Genomic DNA, 22,087 nt, shown 5'->3' on the forward strand with positions numbered 1-22,087 from the left:
TCTCACCTTCACCCTCAACCTCACCCTAACCCAAACCCACAACTGAACCCTCTCCTTCACCCTCACCCTAATACTCACCCTCACCCTAAACATCACCCTAAACCTAACCCTCACCATTGCCCTCACCCTAGCCCTAACCCACATACTACCCCTAAACCTCACCATAAACCTAACCCTCAACCTAACCCTTATTCTTACCCTAACACTAAGCCTAAACCTAACATGAAACCTCACAGTAATAGTAAATCTCACCCTAACCCTAACCCTCACCCTAAACCTAACACTACCCCTGACCCTAACCCTCACTCTGACCCTAAACCCAACCCTAACCCTCAACCTCACCATCATCCTAACACTCACCCAATCTTAACCCTCACCCAAACCCTAACCCTCATACTCTCCCGAACCCTAAGCCTCACTCTAACAGTTACCCTCATCCTCACCCTAACCCTCACCCTAACCCTAACCCTATCAGTCACGCTCACCCTCACCCTCACACTCAGCCTAACTCTAAACCTATACCTCACCCAAACCCTCAACTTAAACCTAAACCTAACCCTCACCTTCACCCTAACCCTAACCCTCACTGACAACCTAGCATTCACCCTAAACCTAATCCAAACCCTAACCCTCACCATAACACTCACCCTTACCCTCACCCTAACCCTCACCCTCACCCTAACCCTAACCGTAACCCTACCCCTAATCCTCACCCTAACCCTAACCCTAACCCTCACCCTAACCTTTAACCTTACCCTCACCCTAACCCTCACACTAACTCTAACCCTCAACCTAACCCTAACCCTAACCATCACCCTCATGCTCACCCTCAGCCTAACTTTAAACATAACCCTACTCCTAACACTAACCTTCACCTTTACCCTCACACTAACCCTAACCCTAAACCTAAACCTAATCCTAACCCTCACACTCACCCTCTCCCTCACCCTAAGCCTCACTGTCACCCTCACGCTCACCTTCACCCTAAACCTAACCCTCACCTAAAACCTATCCCTCACCCTAACAATAAACCTCACAATCACCCTCACTCTCACCTCACCCTAAACCTAAACCTAACCCTAACCCTCACCCTAAACCTACCCTAACCCTTATGTAACTCTAACCCTCTCACGCTAAACCTCACGCTAACACTTACTCTCAGCATAAATCTAACCCTACCTCTAACCCTCGCACTGACCCTATCCCTTACCCTAACCCTAACCCTAACCATAACCTTCACCCTAACCCTCACCCTAACCTTCACCCTAAACCTAACCCTCATCCTAAACCTCACCCTAACCCTAACTCTATACCTAACCCTAAAGCTAACCCTAATGCTCAATCTAACTGTAACCGTACCCCTCAAACTAACTCTCATCCTAAACTTAACCCTAACCCAAACCCTTACGTGAACACTAACCCTAACACTCAACCTAACCCTAATCCTCACCCACACCCTCAGCCTCATCCTCAGCCTAAACCTAACCCTAACCCTAACCCTAACCTTAATCCTCACCCGCATCCTATCTCTAACCCTAACCTTCAATCTCACCCTCACCCCCACCCTCACCATAACCCTAACCCGAACCCTAAACCGAACCCTCACCCTAACCCTCATCCTAACCTTCTCCCTAACCCTCATCCTAACCCTAACCCTAACCCTTACCGTAACCCTAAACCTCATCCTAAACCTCACCCTAACCCTAAACCTATCCCTAACCCTAACTCTAACCCTAACGCTCACACTAACTGTAACCGTACCCCTCAACCTAACCCTCATCCTAAACTTAAGCCTAACCCAAACCCTCACGCTAACCTTAACCCTAACACTCACCCTAACTCTAATCCTCACCCACACCCTCACCATCACCCTCAGCCTAACCCTCAGCCTAAGCCTAAACCTAACCCTAACACTAACACTCACACTCACACAAACCCTAACCCTAAGCCTCACCATCACCCTCAACCTCACCCTTACCAAAACCCTAACCCTCACACTATCCCTAACCCTCACCCTAATGCTAACCCTCAATCTAAACCTTACACTCACCCTAACACTAAGCGAAACCCTAACACTAATTCTGACAATAACCCTCACCCTAAACATCACCCTATCCCTAACCCTAACCCTAACCCTCACCCTAACCCTAACCCTCACACTCACCCCCACCCTCAGCCTAACCCAAAGCCTAAGCCTAACCCTAACGCTAACCCTCAAACTCACCCTCACACTAACCCTAAGCCTAATTCTCACCCTCAACCTCAACCTCACCCTAACTCTAACCCATACCCTCAAACCAACCCTCACCCTCAACCTCAGCCTAACCCTCACCCTAAACATCACCCTAACCCTAAACCTCACCCTAATCCTCACCCTTACCCTAACCATCACCCTAACCCTAACCCTCACCCTAAACCTAAACCTCAATCTAAACATTACCCTCAACCTAACACTAAGCCTAACCCTAACACTAACCCTCACTAACCCTAAACCTCACCCTAACCCTAATCCTCACCCTAACATAACCCTAACACTCACCCTAACCCTCAACCTATCCCTTAATCGCACCCTAAACCTAACCCTAACACTAACCCTCAACCTCACCCTAAACCTCACCTTAACCCTAACCCTAACACTAACTCTCAACCTCACCCTCAACCTCACCCTAACCCTAACCCTCACCCCAACACTTACCTTCACCAAAACCCTCACTCTAACGCTAACCGTAACGCTTAACCTCACCTCACCCGCAACCTCACCTTAACCGTAAACCTAACCCTAACCCTAACAATTACCCTAACCCTAACCCTAAACCTAATCCTTACCATAACCCACACCATCACCCTCACCTTCACCCTAAACCGAACCCTAATCCTCTCCATAACCCTAAACCTCTCCCTAAACCTAACCCTCACACTCACCCTAACCCTCACCCTAAAACTTACCCTCACCCTAACCCTCAGCCTAACCCTAAACCTAACTCTAACCCTCACCTTATCCTTCACCCTAAACCCAACCGTAACGTTAACCCTCAAACTAACCCTGAACCTCACCATAACCCTAACCCTGCCCCTCATCGTAACCATCATCCTAACCCTCACCCTAACCCTAAATCTAACCCTAAAACTTACCCGCACCTTAACACTCACCCTCACACTCACCCTAAGCCTCACCCTCACACCCACCCTAACCATCACCCTATCCCTAACCCTCACCCTAACCCTAAGATTAACACTCACCCTAATCATAACCCTCACCCTCACCCTCACCCTCAGCCTAAACCTAACCCTAATCCTAACCCTAAATCTAACCCTCACCCTAACACTTACCCTAACAATCACCCTAACCCTAACCCTAATGCTCACACTCAACATAACGCTAAGCCTCATACTCACCCTCACCCTTAGCTTAATCCTAAGCCTAACAATAAAGCTAACTCTAACCCTTACACTCACCCTCACCCTAAAACTAATCCTAACCCTAAACCTAACCCTTAAGCTCACCCGCACCATAACACTCACCCTAACCCTCACCCTAACACTCACCCTCACCCTAACCATCAACCTATCCCTAACGGTCACCCTCACCCTAAGCCTAAGCCTCAGAGTAACCCTAACCCTCACTCTCACCCTCACCCTCAGCCTAACCCGAACCCTAATCCTAACCCTAACCCTCACCTTAACCCTCACCCTAACTCTAAACCTAAAACTCACACTCACCCTAACCCTAACTCTCACACTCACCCTCACCCTCAGCCTAAACCTAAGCCTAATATTTACACTAACCCTAACCCTCACACTCACCCTCACCCTGAACCTATCCCAAACCCTCAACCAAAACCTCACCCTCACTCTCACCCTAAACATCACCCTCACCCTAAACATGACACTAAACCTAAGCCTCACCGTAAGCCTTAGTCTAACACTCACCCTAACCCTCACAGTCACCCTCAGGCTCACCCTAAACCCAATCCTAATCCTAACCCTCACACTCAACCTTATCCTCACCCTCACCCGAACTTTAACCCTACAAATAACCCTAACCCTAACCCTGAACCTAACCCTCAACCTAACCATAAACCTCACGCTAACCCTCGCCCTCACCCTCACCCTCATCTTAAACCTAAGCCTAACCCTAACCCTCACCCTTACACTCACCTTAACACTAGTCCTAACCCTAAACCTCACCCTAACAGTAAACCTAACCCTCACCCTTTCTTTATCCTCACCCTAAACCTAACCCTCACATTAACCTTTATGCTCACCCTAACCCTAAACCTACCCTTCACCCTAACCCTCACCCTAATTCTAACCTTAACCACTAACCTAACCCTCACTCTAACCCTAACCCTAACCCTCACTCTCACCCTAACTCTCACCTAATCCTCACCCTAACCCTAACCTCTACCTAACCAAGACCCTCACCCTCAACCTCGCCCTCATCTTTAACCTAACACTCACCCTCACACTACCCCTCACCCTAACCCTACCCCTAATCCTAAACCTCAAACTCACCCTCAGCCTAACCCTAACTCTAAAGCTAATACTAAACATAACCGTCAGCATAACCCTAACCCTCACCCTAAACCCTTACCCTCACCCTCACCCTAACCCTAACTGTAACCCTCACAATAAACTTAACCCTCACCCTAAACCTAACCCTAACCCACACCGTATCCCTCACCCTAAACCTAACCTTAACCCTCACCCTAACCCTAATCATCATCCTAATCTAGCCATCACCCTAACCCTCACCCACACCCTAAACCTGACCCTAACCCCACCCTCAAATTAACACTAAGGCTAACTCTCACCCTAAACCTAACCCTTACCCTGAAATTAACCCTCACCCTATCCCTCAACCTAACCCTAACCCTAAGCATCACCCTCACTCTCACCTTAACCAGAACCCTAATCCTAACCCTCAACCTAAACCTAACCCTCACCCTAACCCTAACCCTCACCCTAAAAGTTACAATCACCCTAACAGTAACCCTAACCCTAACACTAAACCTCACACTAACCCTAACAATCACCCTAAGCCTAACATTAACCCTAACCCTAATCCTCACCCTCAACCGAAACCTAACCCTAACCCTAACCCACACCCTCACCCTCACCCTCATCCTCACCCTCACCCTAAATCTGACTCTAAAAATAACCCTAACCCTAACCCTAAACCTAACCCTCACCCTAACCCTAACCCTCACTCTAACCCTCATCCTCACCATCACCCTAACCTTAACCCTAAGCCTAACCCTCACCCTCACCCTCACCCTCCCTTAATACTCAGCCTAACCCTAACCATTATCTAAAAAGGCCCTCACCCTCACCTTCACCCTAACCCTCACCCTCACCCTAGCACTCACCCTAAACGTAACCCTACCCGTAAACCTCACCCGCACTATCACCTTCATGCTCAGCCTTACCCTAACCCTACCCCTAATCCTAACCATAACCATCAACCCATCGTAACCCTCACCATAACTCTTACCCCCACCCTCACCCTATGCCTAACTGTAACGTTCTCACGAAACCTAAAACTCACCCTAAACCTAACCCTACCCCTCACCCCAAGCCTCAACCTAAACCTAACCCTGACCCTCACCCTAATGCTAACCCTAACCCTCACCTTAGCCCTCACCCTAATCCTAACCATCATCCTAAACCTCACGCTCACACCACCCACAAACTAACCCTAACCCTAAACCTCACCCTAAGCCTAACCCTCACCTAACCCTAACCTGCACCCTAGCCCTCACCCTAAACCTAACCCTAACCCTCCCCGTCACCCTAACCCTAAACCTAACCCTAACCCTCACCCTAACCCTCACCCTAACACTAACCCTAACCCTAACCCTCACCTTTACCTTAACCCTCACCCTAACCCTTAACCTCATCCTCACCCTAAACCTCACACTAAACCTAACCCTCACCCTAACTCTAACCCTAACCGTCACCCTCACCCTCACTCTCACGCTAACCCTAACCCTAACCCTCACCCTCACCCTCACCCTCACCCAAACCCTACTAATAACTCTAACACTCACCCTAACCCTCATGCTATCACTTAAACACACCATAAACCTAAACCTGACCCTAACCCTCACCCTCACCATAAACCTCACCTTAACCCTAACAGTAACCCAAACACGAAACCCTTAACCTAACCCTAAACTGAACCCGAACCCTCACCAGAAACCTTAAACCTAAACCTAAACCAAACCCTCAAGCTAACAGTCACCCTAATCCTAACCCTATCCCTAACCCTACCCCTCACTCTAACCCGCACCCTAAACCATATCCTCACCCTCACCCTGACCCTAACCCTAACGCTAACCCTCACAATAAATCTAACCTCACTCTAAACCTAAACTTTCCCCTCACCCTAAGCCTCATCCTAACCCTAAACCAAACCCAAAACCTCTCCCTAACCCTAATCCTAACCCTAACTCTCAACTTCACCCTCACCCTCAGCCTAACCCTAACCCTCACACTAACCCTAACCGTCAAGCCAACCGTCAACCTAATCCTCACACTAACCCTAACCCTAACCTGTACACTAACCCTAAACCTAAACCTCAACAAAACCCACAATTACCCTAAACCTAGACCTTACCTTAACCCTTACCCTCACCCTAACCCTAACCCTCACCCTCACCCTAACTCTAACCCTCACCCTAAACCTAACCCTCACCCTAATACTAAGCCTAAACCTAACACCAACACTCACACTAATCCTAACCCTCAGCCTAAACCTAACCCTCAACCTAAACCTAACCCTAACCCTAATCCTCACCCTCACCTTATCCCTCACACTAACCCTTTTCCTAACCCTAACTCTAACCCTCACACTAACACTAACCCTCTCCCGTTCCTTAACCCTCACCCTCACCAAAAACCTCACCATTACCCTTACCTTACCCTCACCCTAACCCTCACACTAACCCAAAACCTTACCCTAAACTAACCAAAACACTCACACTAAACCTCACCCTAACCCTAATGCTAACCCTAACACTCACCCTCACCCTAAATCTCAACCTAAACCTTCACCTCAACCTAATAGTAACCCTAACCCTCAACCTCACCCTAAGCCTAACAATAACCCTAACCCTTACCCTCATCCTAACCGTAAACCTAAGCTAACCCTTAACGTCACCCTAACCCTCACACTCACCCTAACCCTAATCTAAACCCTAACCTAACCTCAACCTAAACCTTCACCTCAACCTAACACTAACCCTAACCCTCAACCCCAACCTAAACCTCATCTTAACCCTATCCCTAATCTTCACACTAACCCTAACCCTCACCCTAACCTTAACCCTACCCCTCACCCTAAACCTCATTCTAAACCTAACCCTAAACCTAACCCTAACCCTAAACCTCACACTAACCCTAACCCTCACCCTCACCCTCACCCTCAATGTAACCATAAACCTAACCCTAAACCTAAAAATAACCCTATTCCTAGCCCTTATCCTAACCCTCACCTTCACCCTTATCCTAACCCTCACCTTCACCCTCACCCTAACCCTAACCCTCAACCTTAACCTAACCATCAACCTCACCGTAACCCTAAACCTAACCCTAAAACTTAGTCTCATATTAACACTAACCCTAAACCTAAAACTAGCCATTACACTAACCCTAATCCTCAGCCTAACCCTAACCCTCAACCTATCCCTATCCCTAACCCTAACACTCACCCTCACCCTAGCCCTCACCCTAAACCTAATCCTAATCCTAACCCTCACCCTAAACCTAACCCTCACCCTATTCCCAACCCTCAATCTCACCCTCACCCTAACCCTAACCCCAAACCAAACACTCACCCTAACCCTCACCCTTATTGTAAACCTAAACCTAACCCTCACCCTAACCCACAAGCTTACCATAATCCTAACCTTCACACTTAACATTACTCTGACCCTCAACCTAACCCTCACCCTAACCCTAACCCTCACACTAACCTTACGCTAACCCTCACACTAACCATAATGCTAACCCTAACTCTCACTCTGACCCTAAACCTCACCATAACCCGAAACCTCACCCTAAACCTATCCTTATCCCTAACCCTCAACCTAACATTCACCCTCAACCTAACACTAACACTAAGCCTCACACTAACAATAAACCTCACCCTAACTCTAACCTCACCCTAACCCTAACCCTCACCCTAACAGTAACCCTAGCCCTCACCCTCACCCTAACCTTTAACCTTTCCCTCACCCTAATCCTCACAACAACCCTAACCCTAAGACTAACCGTTACCCTCTCCCTCACGCTCACACTCAGCCTAAATTTAAACCTAACCCTACTCTTAACCCTAACCCTCACCTTCACCCTCACACTAACCCTAACCCTAAAGCTAACTCTAAGCCTAACCCTCACAATCACTCTCACCCTCACCCTAAGCCTCACTGTCACCCTCACGCTCACCCACACCCTAAACCAAAGCCTAAACCTCACCCTAAACCTATCTCTCACCCTAACCATAAACCTCACAATGACCCTCACCCTCACCTCACCCTAACCATAAACCTAACCCTAACACTCACCCTAAACCTCACCCTAACCCTAATGCTAACTCTAACCCTCACACTCACCCTAAACCTCATGCTAACCCTTACGCTCACCGTAAAGCTAACCCTGACCCTACCCCTCACCCTAACCCTAACCCTAACCCTAATCCTAACCCTCATCCTAAACCTCACCCTAAACCTAAACCTATCACTAACCCTAACGCTAACCCTAACGCTCACCCTAACCCTCACCCTAACCTAATCCTAACATGAACCCTCACCCTAACCCTCACCCTTAACCTTAAACTAACCCTCATACAAACCATCACCCTAACTCTAACCCTCACCTTAACCTAACCCTAAACCTCACCCTAAAACTCACCTTCACCCTATCCCTATTCCTCACCCTAACCCTCACACTCACACTCAACCCCACCCTATTCCTAACCCTAAACCTCACCCTCACCCACACCCTAAACCTCACCCTCACCCTCACACGAACCCTAACCGTAACCAACACCCTAACCCTAACGCTAAACCTAGCCCTCACCCGAACCCTAAACCTAACCCTCACCCTCACACTCACCCTAACCCTAAACCTAAACCTAACCCTCACGCTAACTCTAACCCTAACCCTAATGGTAACCATAACCCTCACCCTCACCCTAACCCTCACCTTAACACTTTCCCTCTCCCTAACCCTCATCTTAACCCTCACCCGAACCCTAACCCTAACCATCACCCTAACCATAATCCCCAACCCCACCCTCACCCTAAGCCTAACCCTAAGACTAAGACTAACCCTAACCCTACCCCTCAGCCTAATGCTCACCCTAACCCTAATCCTAACTCTAATACTCACCCTATCCCTAACCATAACCATAACCCTCACCCTCACCCTAGACCTGACCCTAACCCCAAACCTAACCCTCACCATAACCCTAACACTAATGCTAACCATAAACCTCACCATCAATCTAACCCTCACCCTAACCCTTACCGTCCGCCTAACCCTAACACTCACCCTCACCCTAACCCTCACACTAATCCTTACCCTAAACCTAACCCTAAACCTAACCCTCATACTAACCCTTATCCTCACCTAACCCTACACTTAATCCTCAGCCTAAACCTCTCCCTCACCCTAAACCTAATCCTCACCCTAACCCTCACCCTAACCCTAACCCTAAAACTCACACTCACCCTCACCCTCACCATCACCCTCAGCATAACACTAACCATAACCCTAATCCTAACCCTAAACCTCACCCTCACCCTAAAAGTCACCTTAATTCTTACCTTCACACTAATCCTAACCCTAACCCTAACCCTAACACTCACACTAAACCTAACCCTCACCCTAATCGTAACCCTACCCCTTACCCTAACCCTCACCCTAAACCTAAACCTATCCCTAACCCTAACCTTCACCCTAACCCTCACCCTCACGCTAACCCTAACCCTAACACTCAACCTTACCCTAAAGCTCACCCTAAGCCTTAACCTCATCCTCACCCTAAACCTCACACAAAACCAAACCCTCAACCTTACTCTAACCCTAACAGTTACCCTCACCCTTACCCTCACACGAACACTAACCCTAACCCTCACCCTAACCCTAAAACTCACCCTAACCCTAACCCTAACCCTCACCCTCAAGATCACCTTAAACCTAACCCTAACCCTCACCCTAAACTTCACTCTAACCCTAATGCTAAATCTAACACTCACCCTAACACTCACACTATCACTTACCAACACGATAAACCTAAACCTAATCCTAACCCTCACCCTCAACGTAACCCTCAACCTAACCCTAACCCTAACCCGAAACCCTCACCCTAACCCTCACCCTAACTCTAACACTAATCCTAACCCTAACCCTAACCCTAATGCAAAGCCTTACCCTAACCCTAACCTAACACTCAGCCTACCCCTAAACCTAACCCTGACCCTCACCCTAACCCTTAACTTCACCCTAACCCTAACCCTCACCCTAAGCCTTACCCTCACCCTAACACTAAGCCTAACCCTAACACCAACCCTCCCAATAACCCTACCCTCAGCCTAAGCCTAAGCCTCACCCTAAACCTAACCCTACCCCTAAACCTCACCCTCACCTTAGCCCTCACAGTAACCCTATTGCTAACATTAACCCTCACCCTAACACTAACCCTCACACTAAACTTCCTCCTAACACTAACCCTGAGCCTAACACTGAGCCTCACCATAACCATAACCCTAACACTAATCCTAAACTCCACCCTAACCCTAACGCTCACCTAACCCTAACCCTAAACCTCACCCTAACCCTCACCCTCAGCTTAACCCTAACCAAAACCCTAACCCTCAACCTAACCCTAACCCTAACCCTCACCCTAACCCTCACACTAACCCTATCCCTCACCCTAACCCTAACCCTACCCCTCACCCTAAACTTCCTCCTAACACTAACCCTAACCCTAAACATAAACCTCACCCTAATCGTAACCATATCCCTCACCTTCAACCTCACCCTAAACTGAACTGTAACCCTAACAATAACCCTAACCCTAACACTAATCTTAACCCTCACCCTCACCCTAACACTAACCCTAACCCAAACCCTCACCCTCACCCTAACTCTCAGCCTCACCCTCAACCTCACCTTCACCTTAACCCTCACCCTCACCCTAGCCCTCACCCTAACTCTAACCCTAACCCTAAACCTCACCCGCATCATCACCCTAACCCTCAGTCTAAACCTAACCCTATCTCTAATCATAACCCTCACCCTCACCCTCAACCTAACCCTCACCCTAACCCTTACCCTCACCCTCACCCTAACCTTAACCGTAAACCTCAAATTAAAGCTAACCCTCACCCTAACCCCCACCCTAAACATAACCCTAACCCTCATCATAACCCTAAAGTTCACCCTCAACCTAGCCCTCACCCTAACCCCAAGCCTCACCCTAAAACTCACCCTCACACCAGCCTCAAACTAAACCTAACCCTAACCCTCACCCTATCCCTAACCCTCACCCTAACCCTAACCCTCAGCCTAGCCTTCACCCTAACCCTAAATAACCCTCACCCTCACCCTCATCCTCACCCTCAGCATAACACTAATCCTATCCATATTCCTAAATCTAAACCTCACCCTCACCCTAACCACCAAGATAATTCTTACCCACAAACTAATCCTAACCCTAACCCTAACCCTAACTCTCACACTAAACCTAACCCTCACCCTAACTGTAACCCTACACGTTACCCTAACTGTCACCTTAACCCTAACCCTAAACCTCAACCTAAACCTCACCCTAAACCTCACAGTCACCCTAAACCTGACCCTAACCCTAATGCTAACCCTAACCATAACCCTCACCCTCACCCTAACCCTCACCCTACACCTCACTCTAATCCTAACCCTAACCCTCAGCCTAACCCACACCCTAACAATAACCCTAACCCTCACCATAAACCTCACACTAACCCTAATACTAACGTCCACCCTAACCCTAACGTTCACCCTAACCCTAACCCTAACCCTAACCCTCACGCTCACCCTCACCCTCTCCGTAACCCTAAGCCTAACCCAAACCCTCACCTTAACCCTAACCCTAACCCTAATACTAACCTCCACCCTAACCCTAAAGTTCACCCTAACCCTAATCCTAACCCTAAGCCTCACGCTCACACTCACCCTCTCCTTAACCCTAAGCCTAACCCTAACCGTCACCCTAACCCTCCCCTTAACACTAAACCTAACCCTAAACCTCACTCTAATAGTAACCCTAAACCTCACCATCACCCTAACTCTCAACCTTACTTTATCCTCACCCTAACCCTAACCTCACATTAACCCTAATACTCACCCTAACCTTAACCCTACCCCTAACCCTAACCCTCACCCTAACTTTTAGCCTAACCCTAACCCTCTCCTAACCCTAACCCTAACCCTAACCCTCACCTAACCCGGTTATGGTTAATAACCCTCAACCTCATCCTAACCCTCACCATCACCTGAACCTGCACCCTCACCCTAACCCTCACCCAATCCTCACCCTAACCCTAACATTACCTAACCATGACCCTCACCCTCACACTCACCTTCACCCTAACCCTCACCCTCACCCTAGCCCTCACCCTAACCGTAACCCTAACCCAAAAATTCACCCGCACCCTCATCCTCACCCTCAGCCTAACCCTAACACTATCCCTATTCCTATCCCTAACCCTTGCCCTCACCCTAACCTTCACCATAACCCCTAACCTCACCCTCACCCTAACCCTAAGAGTAACCCTCACACTAAACCTAACCTCACCCTAAACCTAACCCTACCCCTCATCATAACACTTACACTAAACCTAACTCAAACCCTCACCCTAACCCTAACCCTCACACTCACCCAGGCCCTCAATCTAACCCTTTCCCTCACCCTAAACCTCACCCTCATACCACCCTCAAATTAACCCTAACCCTAAACCTCACCCTAACCCTAAATCTCACCCTAACCCTAATCCTCACCCTAACCCTCAACCTAACCCTAACCCTAAAACTCACACTCACCCTCACCCTCACCATCACCCTCAGCGTAACACTAACCATAACCCTAATCCTAACCCTAAACCTCACCCTCACCCTAAACGTCACCCTAATTCTTACCTTCACACTAATCCTAACCTTAACCATAACCCTAATACTTACACTAAACCTAACCCTCACCCTAACCATAACCATACCCATTACCCTAACCCTCACCCTAACCGTAACCCTATCCCTAACCCTAACCCTCACCCTAACACTAACGCTAACGCTAACCCTCACCCTTACCCTAAACCTCAAAATAAGCCTTAACCTCATCCTCACCCTAAACCTCATACTAAACCTAACCCTCAGCCTAACTCTAACCCTAACCGTCACCCTCACCCTTACCCTTACCCTCACGCTAACACTAACTCTAACCCTCACCCTAACCCTAAAACCAACCCTAACCCTAACCGTAACCCTCACCCTCAAGCTCACCTTAACCCTAACCATATCCCTCACCCTAAACTTCACTCTAACCCTAATGCTAACTCTAACACTCACCCTAACACTCACACTATCACTTACCCACACGATAAACCTAAAACTAACCCTAACCGTCACCCTCACCTTAAACTTCAACCTAACCCTAACCCTAACCCTAACCCGAAAGCCTCACCCTAACCCTAACCATAACTCTTACACTAATCCTAAACCTAACCCTCACCCTAACGCTAACCCTTACCCTAACCCTAACCCTAACTCTCACCTAAACCTCAGCCTAACCATAACCCTAACCCTGACCATCACCCTAACCCTAACCCTCACCTGAAACCTAACCCTCACTCTAACCCTTATCCTCAACCTAACACTAAGCCTAACCCTAACACCAACCCTCCCACTAACCCTAACCCTCAGCCTAAGCCTAAACCTCACCCTACACCTAACCCTAACCCTAACCCTCACCCTCACCTTAGCCCTCACACCAATCCCATTGCTAAACCTAACCCTCACCCTAACTCTAACCTTAACCCTAAACTTCAACCTAAGCCGAACCCTCACTTTAACCCTAACCAATACCCTAACCCTCACCCTATCCCTAACCCTACCCCTCACCATAAACTTCCTCCTAACACTAACCTAACCCTAGCCCTAAACCTCACCCTAACCGTAACCATATCCCTCACTCTCACCCTCACCCTAAACTGAACTGTAACCCTCACTCTAACCCTAACAATAACTCTAACCCTAACCCTAATCTTAACCCTCACCCTCACCCTAACACTAACCCTAACCCAAATCCTCACCCTCACCCTAACTCTCAGCCTCACCCTCAACCTCACCTTCAACCTAAACCTCACCCTCACACTAGCGCTCATCCTAACCCTAACCCTAACACTAAACCTCACCTGCACCCTCACCCTCACCCTCAGCCTAAACCTAACCCTATCTCTAATCATAACCCTAACCCTCACCCTCACCCTAACCCACACCATAACACTTACCCTAACACTCACCCTAACCTTAACCGTAAACCTTACACTAAAGCTAACCCTCACCCTAACCCTCACCCTAAACATAACCCTAACCCTCATCATAACCCTAAAGTTCACCCTCAACCTAGCCCTCACCCTAACCACAAGCCTCAGCCTAAACCTCACCCTCAGACCAGCCCCAAACTAAACCTAACCCTAACTCTCACCCTAACCCTAACCCTAAATCTAACTCTCACCCTCACCCACATCCTCACCCTCAGCGTAACTCTAATCCTATCCATATTCCTAAACCTAAACCTCACCCTCACCCTAAACATCACCCTAATTCTTACCCTCACACAAATCCTAACCCTAACCCTAACCATAACTCTCACACTAAACCTAACCCTCACACTAACTGTAACCCTACCCCTTACCCTAACCCTCACCTTAACCCTAAAACTAATCCTCACCCTAAACCTCACATTCACCCTAAACCTGACCCTAACCCTAATCCTAACGCTAACCCTCACCCTAACCCTAACCCTCACTCTGACCCTAACCCTCACCCTAAACCTCATCCTAATCCTAACACTATCCCTCAGCCTATGCCACACCCTAACACTAACCCTAAACCTAACCCTCACCCTAAACATCACCCTTACCCTAATCCTAACCCTCACCCTAAACCTAACCCTAACACTCACACAAAAACTCAACCTCACCCACACTCTAACCCTAACCCTCACCCTAACCCTCACCATCACCATAACCTTCACTCTTACCGTAACCCTCAATCTCACCCTAACACTCGCCCTTACCCTTATTCTTCCTCTCACCCTAACCCTCACCCTAACCCTAACCCTCACCCTAACCTAACCTGAACCCTCACCCTAGCCCTCAACATAAAGCTAATGCTATCCCTAACACTCACCCTAACCGTAACCCTTAACCTCACCCTAAACCTAACCCTAAAACTAACCCTCACTCTCACCCTAAACCTCACCCTAAGCCTAACCCTCACCCAAACACTTACCCTCACCCTAACAGTAACCCTGACGCTAAACCTCACCTCACCCGCAACCTCACCGTAACCATAACCCTAAACCTAACCTTAACAATAACACTAACCCTCACCCTAACCTTAACCTCACACTCACCCTAACCCTCACCCTAAAACCTATCTTCACCCTAACCCTCACCCTAACTCTAAACCTAACCCTAAACCTCACCCTAACCCAAACACTAACCGTAACCATTAAACTAACCCTGAACTTCACCCTAACCCTAACCCTGCCCCTCATCCTAACCATCATCCTAACCCTAACTCTAAACCCTCACCCTGACCCTAAACTTAATCCTAAACCTTACCAACACCCTAAGAGTCACGCTCACCGTCACCCTCACCCTAACCCTCAATCTCACCCTAAACATCAACCTATACCTAACCCTCACCCTAACCCTAAGCCTAACACTCACCCTAACCCTAACCCCCACGCGCATCTAACCCTCAGCCTATCCCTAACCCTAACCCTAACGCTCACACTCACCCTAACCCTAACCCTCAAACTCACCCTCACCCTCAGCTTAAACCTAAGCCTAACAATAACCCTAACCATAACCCTCACAATCACCCTCATCCTAAGCCTAAGCCTAACCCTAAACCTAACACTCAAACTCACCCTCACCCTAACCCTAACCCAAACCCTCAACCGAACCCTCACCCTCAACCTAAACATCACCCTAAACCTAACCCTCAAACTAACCTTTAGCTTAACCCTCAATCTAACCTTAACCCTCACACTCGACCTCACCCTCAGGCTCACCCTAACCCTAATCCTCACCCTAAACCTAACCCTCACCCTCAACCTCAACCTAAACCTATTTCTAACCCTCACCCTCACCCTATCCCTAACCCTAACCCTAACCCTCACATAACCCTAACCCTAACCTTCAACGTCACCCTAACCCTCACCATTACCCGAACCTGAACCCTAACCCTAATCCTCACACACACCCTAACGCTCAAGCTCACCCTCACCCTAAACATCAACTAATCGTCACACTAACCCTCACCCTAATCCTAACCCTAAACCTCACCCTAACCCTAAGCATAACCATAAACCTAACCCTCACCCTAACACTCACCCTAAACCTAACCCTCTCCCTAACCCTAAAACTCACCCTAATCCTCACCCTAACCCTCACTCTCACACTCACCCTCACACTAACCCTCACCCTAACCCTCACCCTAACCCTAATGCTAACTCTAACACTCACCCTAACCCTCATGCTATCACTTACCCACACCCCAAACCTAAGCCTAACCTTAAACCTCACCCTCACACTAAACCTCACCCTAACCCTAAACCTAATCCTAACCGTCACCCTCACCCTATCCCTAACCCTAACCCTAACCCTCACATAACCCTAACCCTAAACTTCAACATCACCCTAACCCTCACCATTACCCGAACCCTCACCCTAACCCTAACCCTCACCCACACCCTAACGCTCAAGCTCACCCTCACCCTAAACCTCATCTAATCGTCACCCTAACCTAACCATTACCTAACCAAGACCCTCAGCCTAACCCTCAACTTCACCCTAACCCTCACCCTCACCCTAGACCTCACCCTAACCATAAACAAAACCCTAACCCTAAACCTTACCCTCACCCTCAGGCTCACCCTCAGCCTAAACCTAACCCTATCCCTAATCATAACCCTAACCCTCACCCTCAATCTAAGCCTCAACATAACCTTTACCCCCACCCTCACCCTCACCCTAAAGGTAACCCTCACACTAAACCTAAACCTCATCCTAAACTTAACCCTACCCCTCACCCTAAACATAACCCTAACCCTAAAGCTCACCCTCACACTAGACCTCACCCTAACCCTAATACTAACCCTAACCCTTATCCTCACCCTAAACCTCACACTAGCCCTAACACAAATCCTCAGTCTAACCCTAACCCTAACCCTTACCCTAACCCTCAACTTCAGGCTAACCCTCACCGTTACTCTTACCGTCATTCTCATCCTAACCCTCACCCTAAACCTAACCTAATCCATCACTATAACCCTAACCCCCACCCTCAACATCACCCTCATCGTAACCCTATGCTTAAGCCTAACCCTAACCCTTTCCCTCACCCTCACCCTAGCCCTCACCCGAACCCTAATCCTAACCCTAACCCTAACTCTCACCCTAACCCTAAGGCTAAACATCACCCTAAGCCTAATCCTCTCCCCACACATCACCCTCAACCTTACCCTAAGCCTAAGCCTAATACTAATCCTAACCCTCACACTCACCCTCACCCTAAACCTAATCCTAACCCTAACCCTACCCTAAACCTCAACCTAACCCTCACCCTAAACCTAACGCTAACACTAACACTAGCACTAACCCTAACAGTCACCATATCCCTCAGCCTCAACCTAACTCTAACTCTAAACCTCACCCTCACCCTATCCCTAATCCTAACCTTATCCTTAAACCTCACAATAACCCTAACCCTAAATCTCACCCTCACCCTCACCCAAACCGTAACTCTAACCCTAACCCTAACATTAACACTGATCCTAACCCTAAAACTAACCCTAACCCTAACGCTAAACTTTAACCTCAGCCTCACCCTAATTGCAAATGTAAACCTAACCATAACACTTACAATGATCCTAACCCTGATCCTAACCATCACCCTCACCCTAACCCTAATCCTCACCCTAACCCAGACCCTAACCATAACCCTGACCCTCACTGTAACCCTCACCATCATCTTAAGCCTCACCCTCACCCTAACCCTAACCCTCACCCTAACCCTTAAACTCACCCTAATCCTAACACTAAGCCTAAACAAAAACTCACCCTAACCCTCACCCTCAACCTAACTGTAACCCAAAACCTAACGATCAACCTAACCCTCACCCTCACCCTAACCCTAAACCTAACCCTAAACCTTACATTAACCCTAACTCTCACCCTAACCCTAACCCTGACACTTATCTTAACCCTCAGCCTCAGCCTAACCCTAATCCTCATCCTCACCCTAAACCTCACACTAACCCTAACACTAATCCTCAATCTAACCCTCACCCTAACCATAACCCGAACCCTTACCCTAAACCTCACCCTAACCATAACCCTAACCCTAACTCTAACTCTAAAACTAACCCTAAATCTAAACCTCATCCTAACCCTAACCCTAACCCTCAGCCTCACCATCACCCTCTGCCTAACCCTCAGCCTAATGCTAACCCTAACCCTAACCCTCATAATCACCCGCACCCTCACCCTCACCATAACTCTAAACCTAACCCTGTCCCTAAACCTAACCCTAAACCTCAACCTAAACCTCAATCTCACCCTAACGCTAACACTAACCCTAACCCTAAACCTCACACTAACCATCCCCCTAACCCTAACCCTAACAATAACACTAACCCTAACACTAACCCTAATCCTAAACCTAAGCATAACTTAACTGTAACCATAACACTAACAATCACCCTGACCCTAACCCTAACCCTAACCCTAACCCTCAACTCACCCTCACCGTAACCCAAATCATAAACCTAACCCTATCCCTAACACTAAACCTCAACCTAACCCTCAGCCTAGCCCTCACCCTAAACCTAATCCTAACCTTAAACCTCATCCTAACACTCACACTAACCCTAACCCTAATCTGAACCCTAACCTGAACCCTAACACTGACCCTCATGCTCGGCCTAAGCCCAAGCCTAAGCCTAATCCTACCCCTAAACCTAACCCTCACCCTAACACAAACCCTAACACTACCCCTAATCTCACCCTCACCATAACCCTAACTCAAACCCTAACCCTAAACTGAACCTCATCCTAACCATAACTCTAACACTCAACCTCACACTAACCATAAACCTCACCCGAACCCTAACATTTAACCTCACCCTAACACTAATGGAAACGCTAACACTAACGCTCACACTAACCCAAACATCACCCTAACCCCAAACCTCACCCTAACACTAACCCTAACCCTCAACCTCACCCTAGCCCTCACCCGGACCCTAACCCTAATTCTCACCCTAAACTTCACACTAACCCTAACTCTAATACTCAATCTAACTCTCACCCTCAACCTAACCCTAATCCTAACCCTCACCCTTACCGTAACCCTCACCCTAAGCCTAATCCTCAACTTTACCCTTAGCATCACACCCACCATAACCCTCACCCTAAACTTAACCCTCATCCTAACCCTAACTCAACCCCTAAACCTCACCCTCACCTTAATCCTAATTCCAACCCTAACCCTAACGCTAAACCTAACCCTCACCTTCCCCCTAACCATAACCCTAACCCTAAACCTAACCCTCACCCTAACATTTACCCTCACCCTAACCCTAACCCTCACACTAATCCAAACCCTCACCCTAATCCTAAACCTCACCCTAACCCTAACTCTAACCCTCAACCTCACACTAGCCCTCACCCTAACCCTAATTCTAACCCTCACCCTCACCATAACCATAAACCTCATCCTCACCATAAACCTCACACTAACCCTAACCCTAACCCTAATCCTCAGTCTAACCCTAAACCTAAATCTAACACTAAGACTTACCCTAACCCTAACCCTAAACATAACCCTCACCCTTATCTTAACCCTCACCCTCAGCCTAAACCTCACCTTTACACTTACCATCATCCTCACCCAAACCCTCACCCTAAACATAAACCTCATCCTAACACTCACCCTAACCGAACACCTAATGATCACACTAACCCTAACCCTCACCCTCAACCTCACAGTCAGCCAAAACCCTAAGCCTAAGCTTAAACCTCACCCTAAATCTCACCCTCACCCTAGCCCTCACCCTAACCCTAATCCTAACCCTAACCCTCATCCTAACCCTCACCCTAACCCTAACCCTAACCATAACCCTAACCCTAATCCTCACCCCCACCCTCACGCTCAACCTAAACCTAAGCCTAAGCTTAACCCTAACCCTAACCCTCACACTCACCCTCACCCTAAACCTAATCCTAACTCTTACCCTAACCCTAATCATAAACCTCAAACTAACCTGCACCCTAATCTTAACCCTAAAACTAACCCTAACCCTAACCCTAACCCTGGACATAAATCTCCCCCAAACCCTAAATCTAACCCTAAAACTAACCGTCACCCTAACCCAAATCCTAACCCTAACCCTCAACCTAACCCTAAACCTCACCCTCACTGTAAATATAACACTCATCCTAACCCTCACCCAAACTCTAACCCTAACCCTAAACTTCACCCAAACACTAACAATAACCCTCACCCTCACCCTAGCTCTCACAATAACACTAATCCTAACCCTAATCCTCATACTAACCCTGACCCTAATCCTAAACCTAACGCTCACACTAATCCTAAGCCTAACCCTAACCCTCAACCAAAACCTAACATTCATGCTCACCATAACCCTAACCCTAAAACTCACCTTAACCCTAAACCTAACCCGAACCCTAATTCTCACCCAGACCCTAACCCTAACCCTAACCCTAACCCTAAACCTAACCCTAATCCTAACCCTACCCCTAACTCTAACACTAACCCTAACCTTAACCCTCATCCTCAGCCTCACCCTAAAACTAACCCTAACACTAACTCTTACACTAACCCTAACCCTAAGTCTCACCATAAATCTAACAATAAAAACCTAACCCTAAATCTAACACTAACCCTCACCCTCACCCTCTCAGTAACCGTAACCCTAACCCTAACCCTAACAATAACCTTAACCCTAACCCTATTCCTAACTCTCACCCTCACCCTAAACCTAATCCTAACACTAACCCTCACCCTAACCCTAATCCTCACCCTTACCATAACACTAACCCTTATCCTAACCCTCACCCTAAACCTAAACCTCACCCTAACACTAACCCTGACCCTCAACCTAACCCTAGCCCCCACCCTAACCCTAATCTTAACCCTAATCCTCATCCTAAACCTCACCCTAACCCTAACCCTAAACCTCACCCTAATCCTAAGCCTAACCCTAACCCTCAACCTAACCCTAACCCTCAGCTCAACTTAACCCTAACCCTAACCCTCACCCTAACCCTAAATTTAACCTGAACACTAACTCTCACCCTAAACCTCACCCTAACCCTTAAACTCACCCTCAGTGTAACCCTAAGCCTAACCCTAAACCTTACGCTAACCATCACACTCACCCTAAACCTTACACTAATACTATTCCTAAAGCTAACCCTAAACCTCACCCTCAGCCTCAAATTAACCCTAACTCTTACCCTAAACCTCACCCTAACCTTAACACTAAACCTAACCCTAACCATAAACCACACCCTAAACCTCACCCTAAACATAACCCTCAACCTAGCCCTCACCCTAACCCTAATCCTAACCCTAAACTCAATCTAACCCTCACCATAACCCTAACACTAACCCTCACCCTAACCCTAACCCTCACCCTCAGCCTAACCCTAAGCCTAACCCTAAACCTAAACCTAACCCTCACACTCACCCGCACACTCACCCTAAATCTAAACTTAACCCTAAC

Source organism: Dipodomys merriami, unplaced genomic scaffold (genome assembly GCF_024711535.1).
Source record: "Dipodomys merriami isolate MVZ:Mamm:240054 unplaced genomic scaffold, mDipMer1.0.p SCAF_90, whole genome shotgun sequence".
Lineage (NCBI taxonomy): Eukaryota > Metazoa > Chordata > Mammalia > Rodentia > Heteromyidae > Dipodomys > Dipodomys merriami.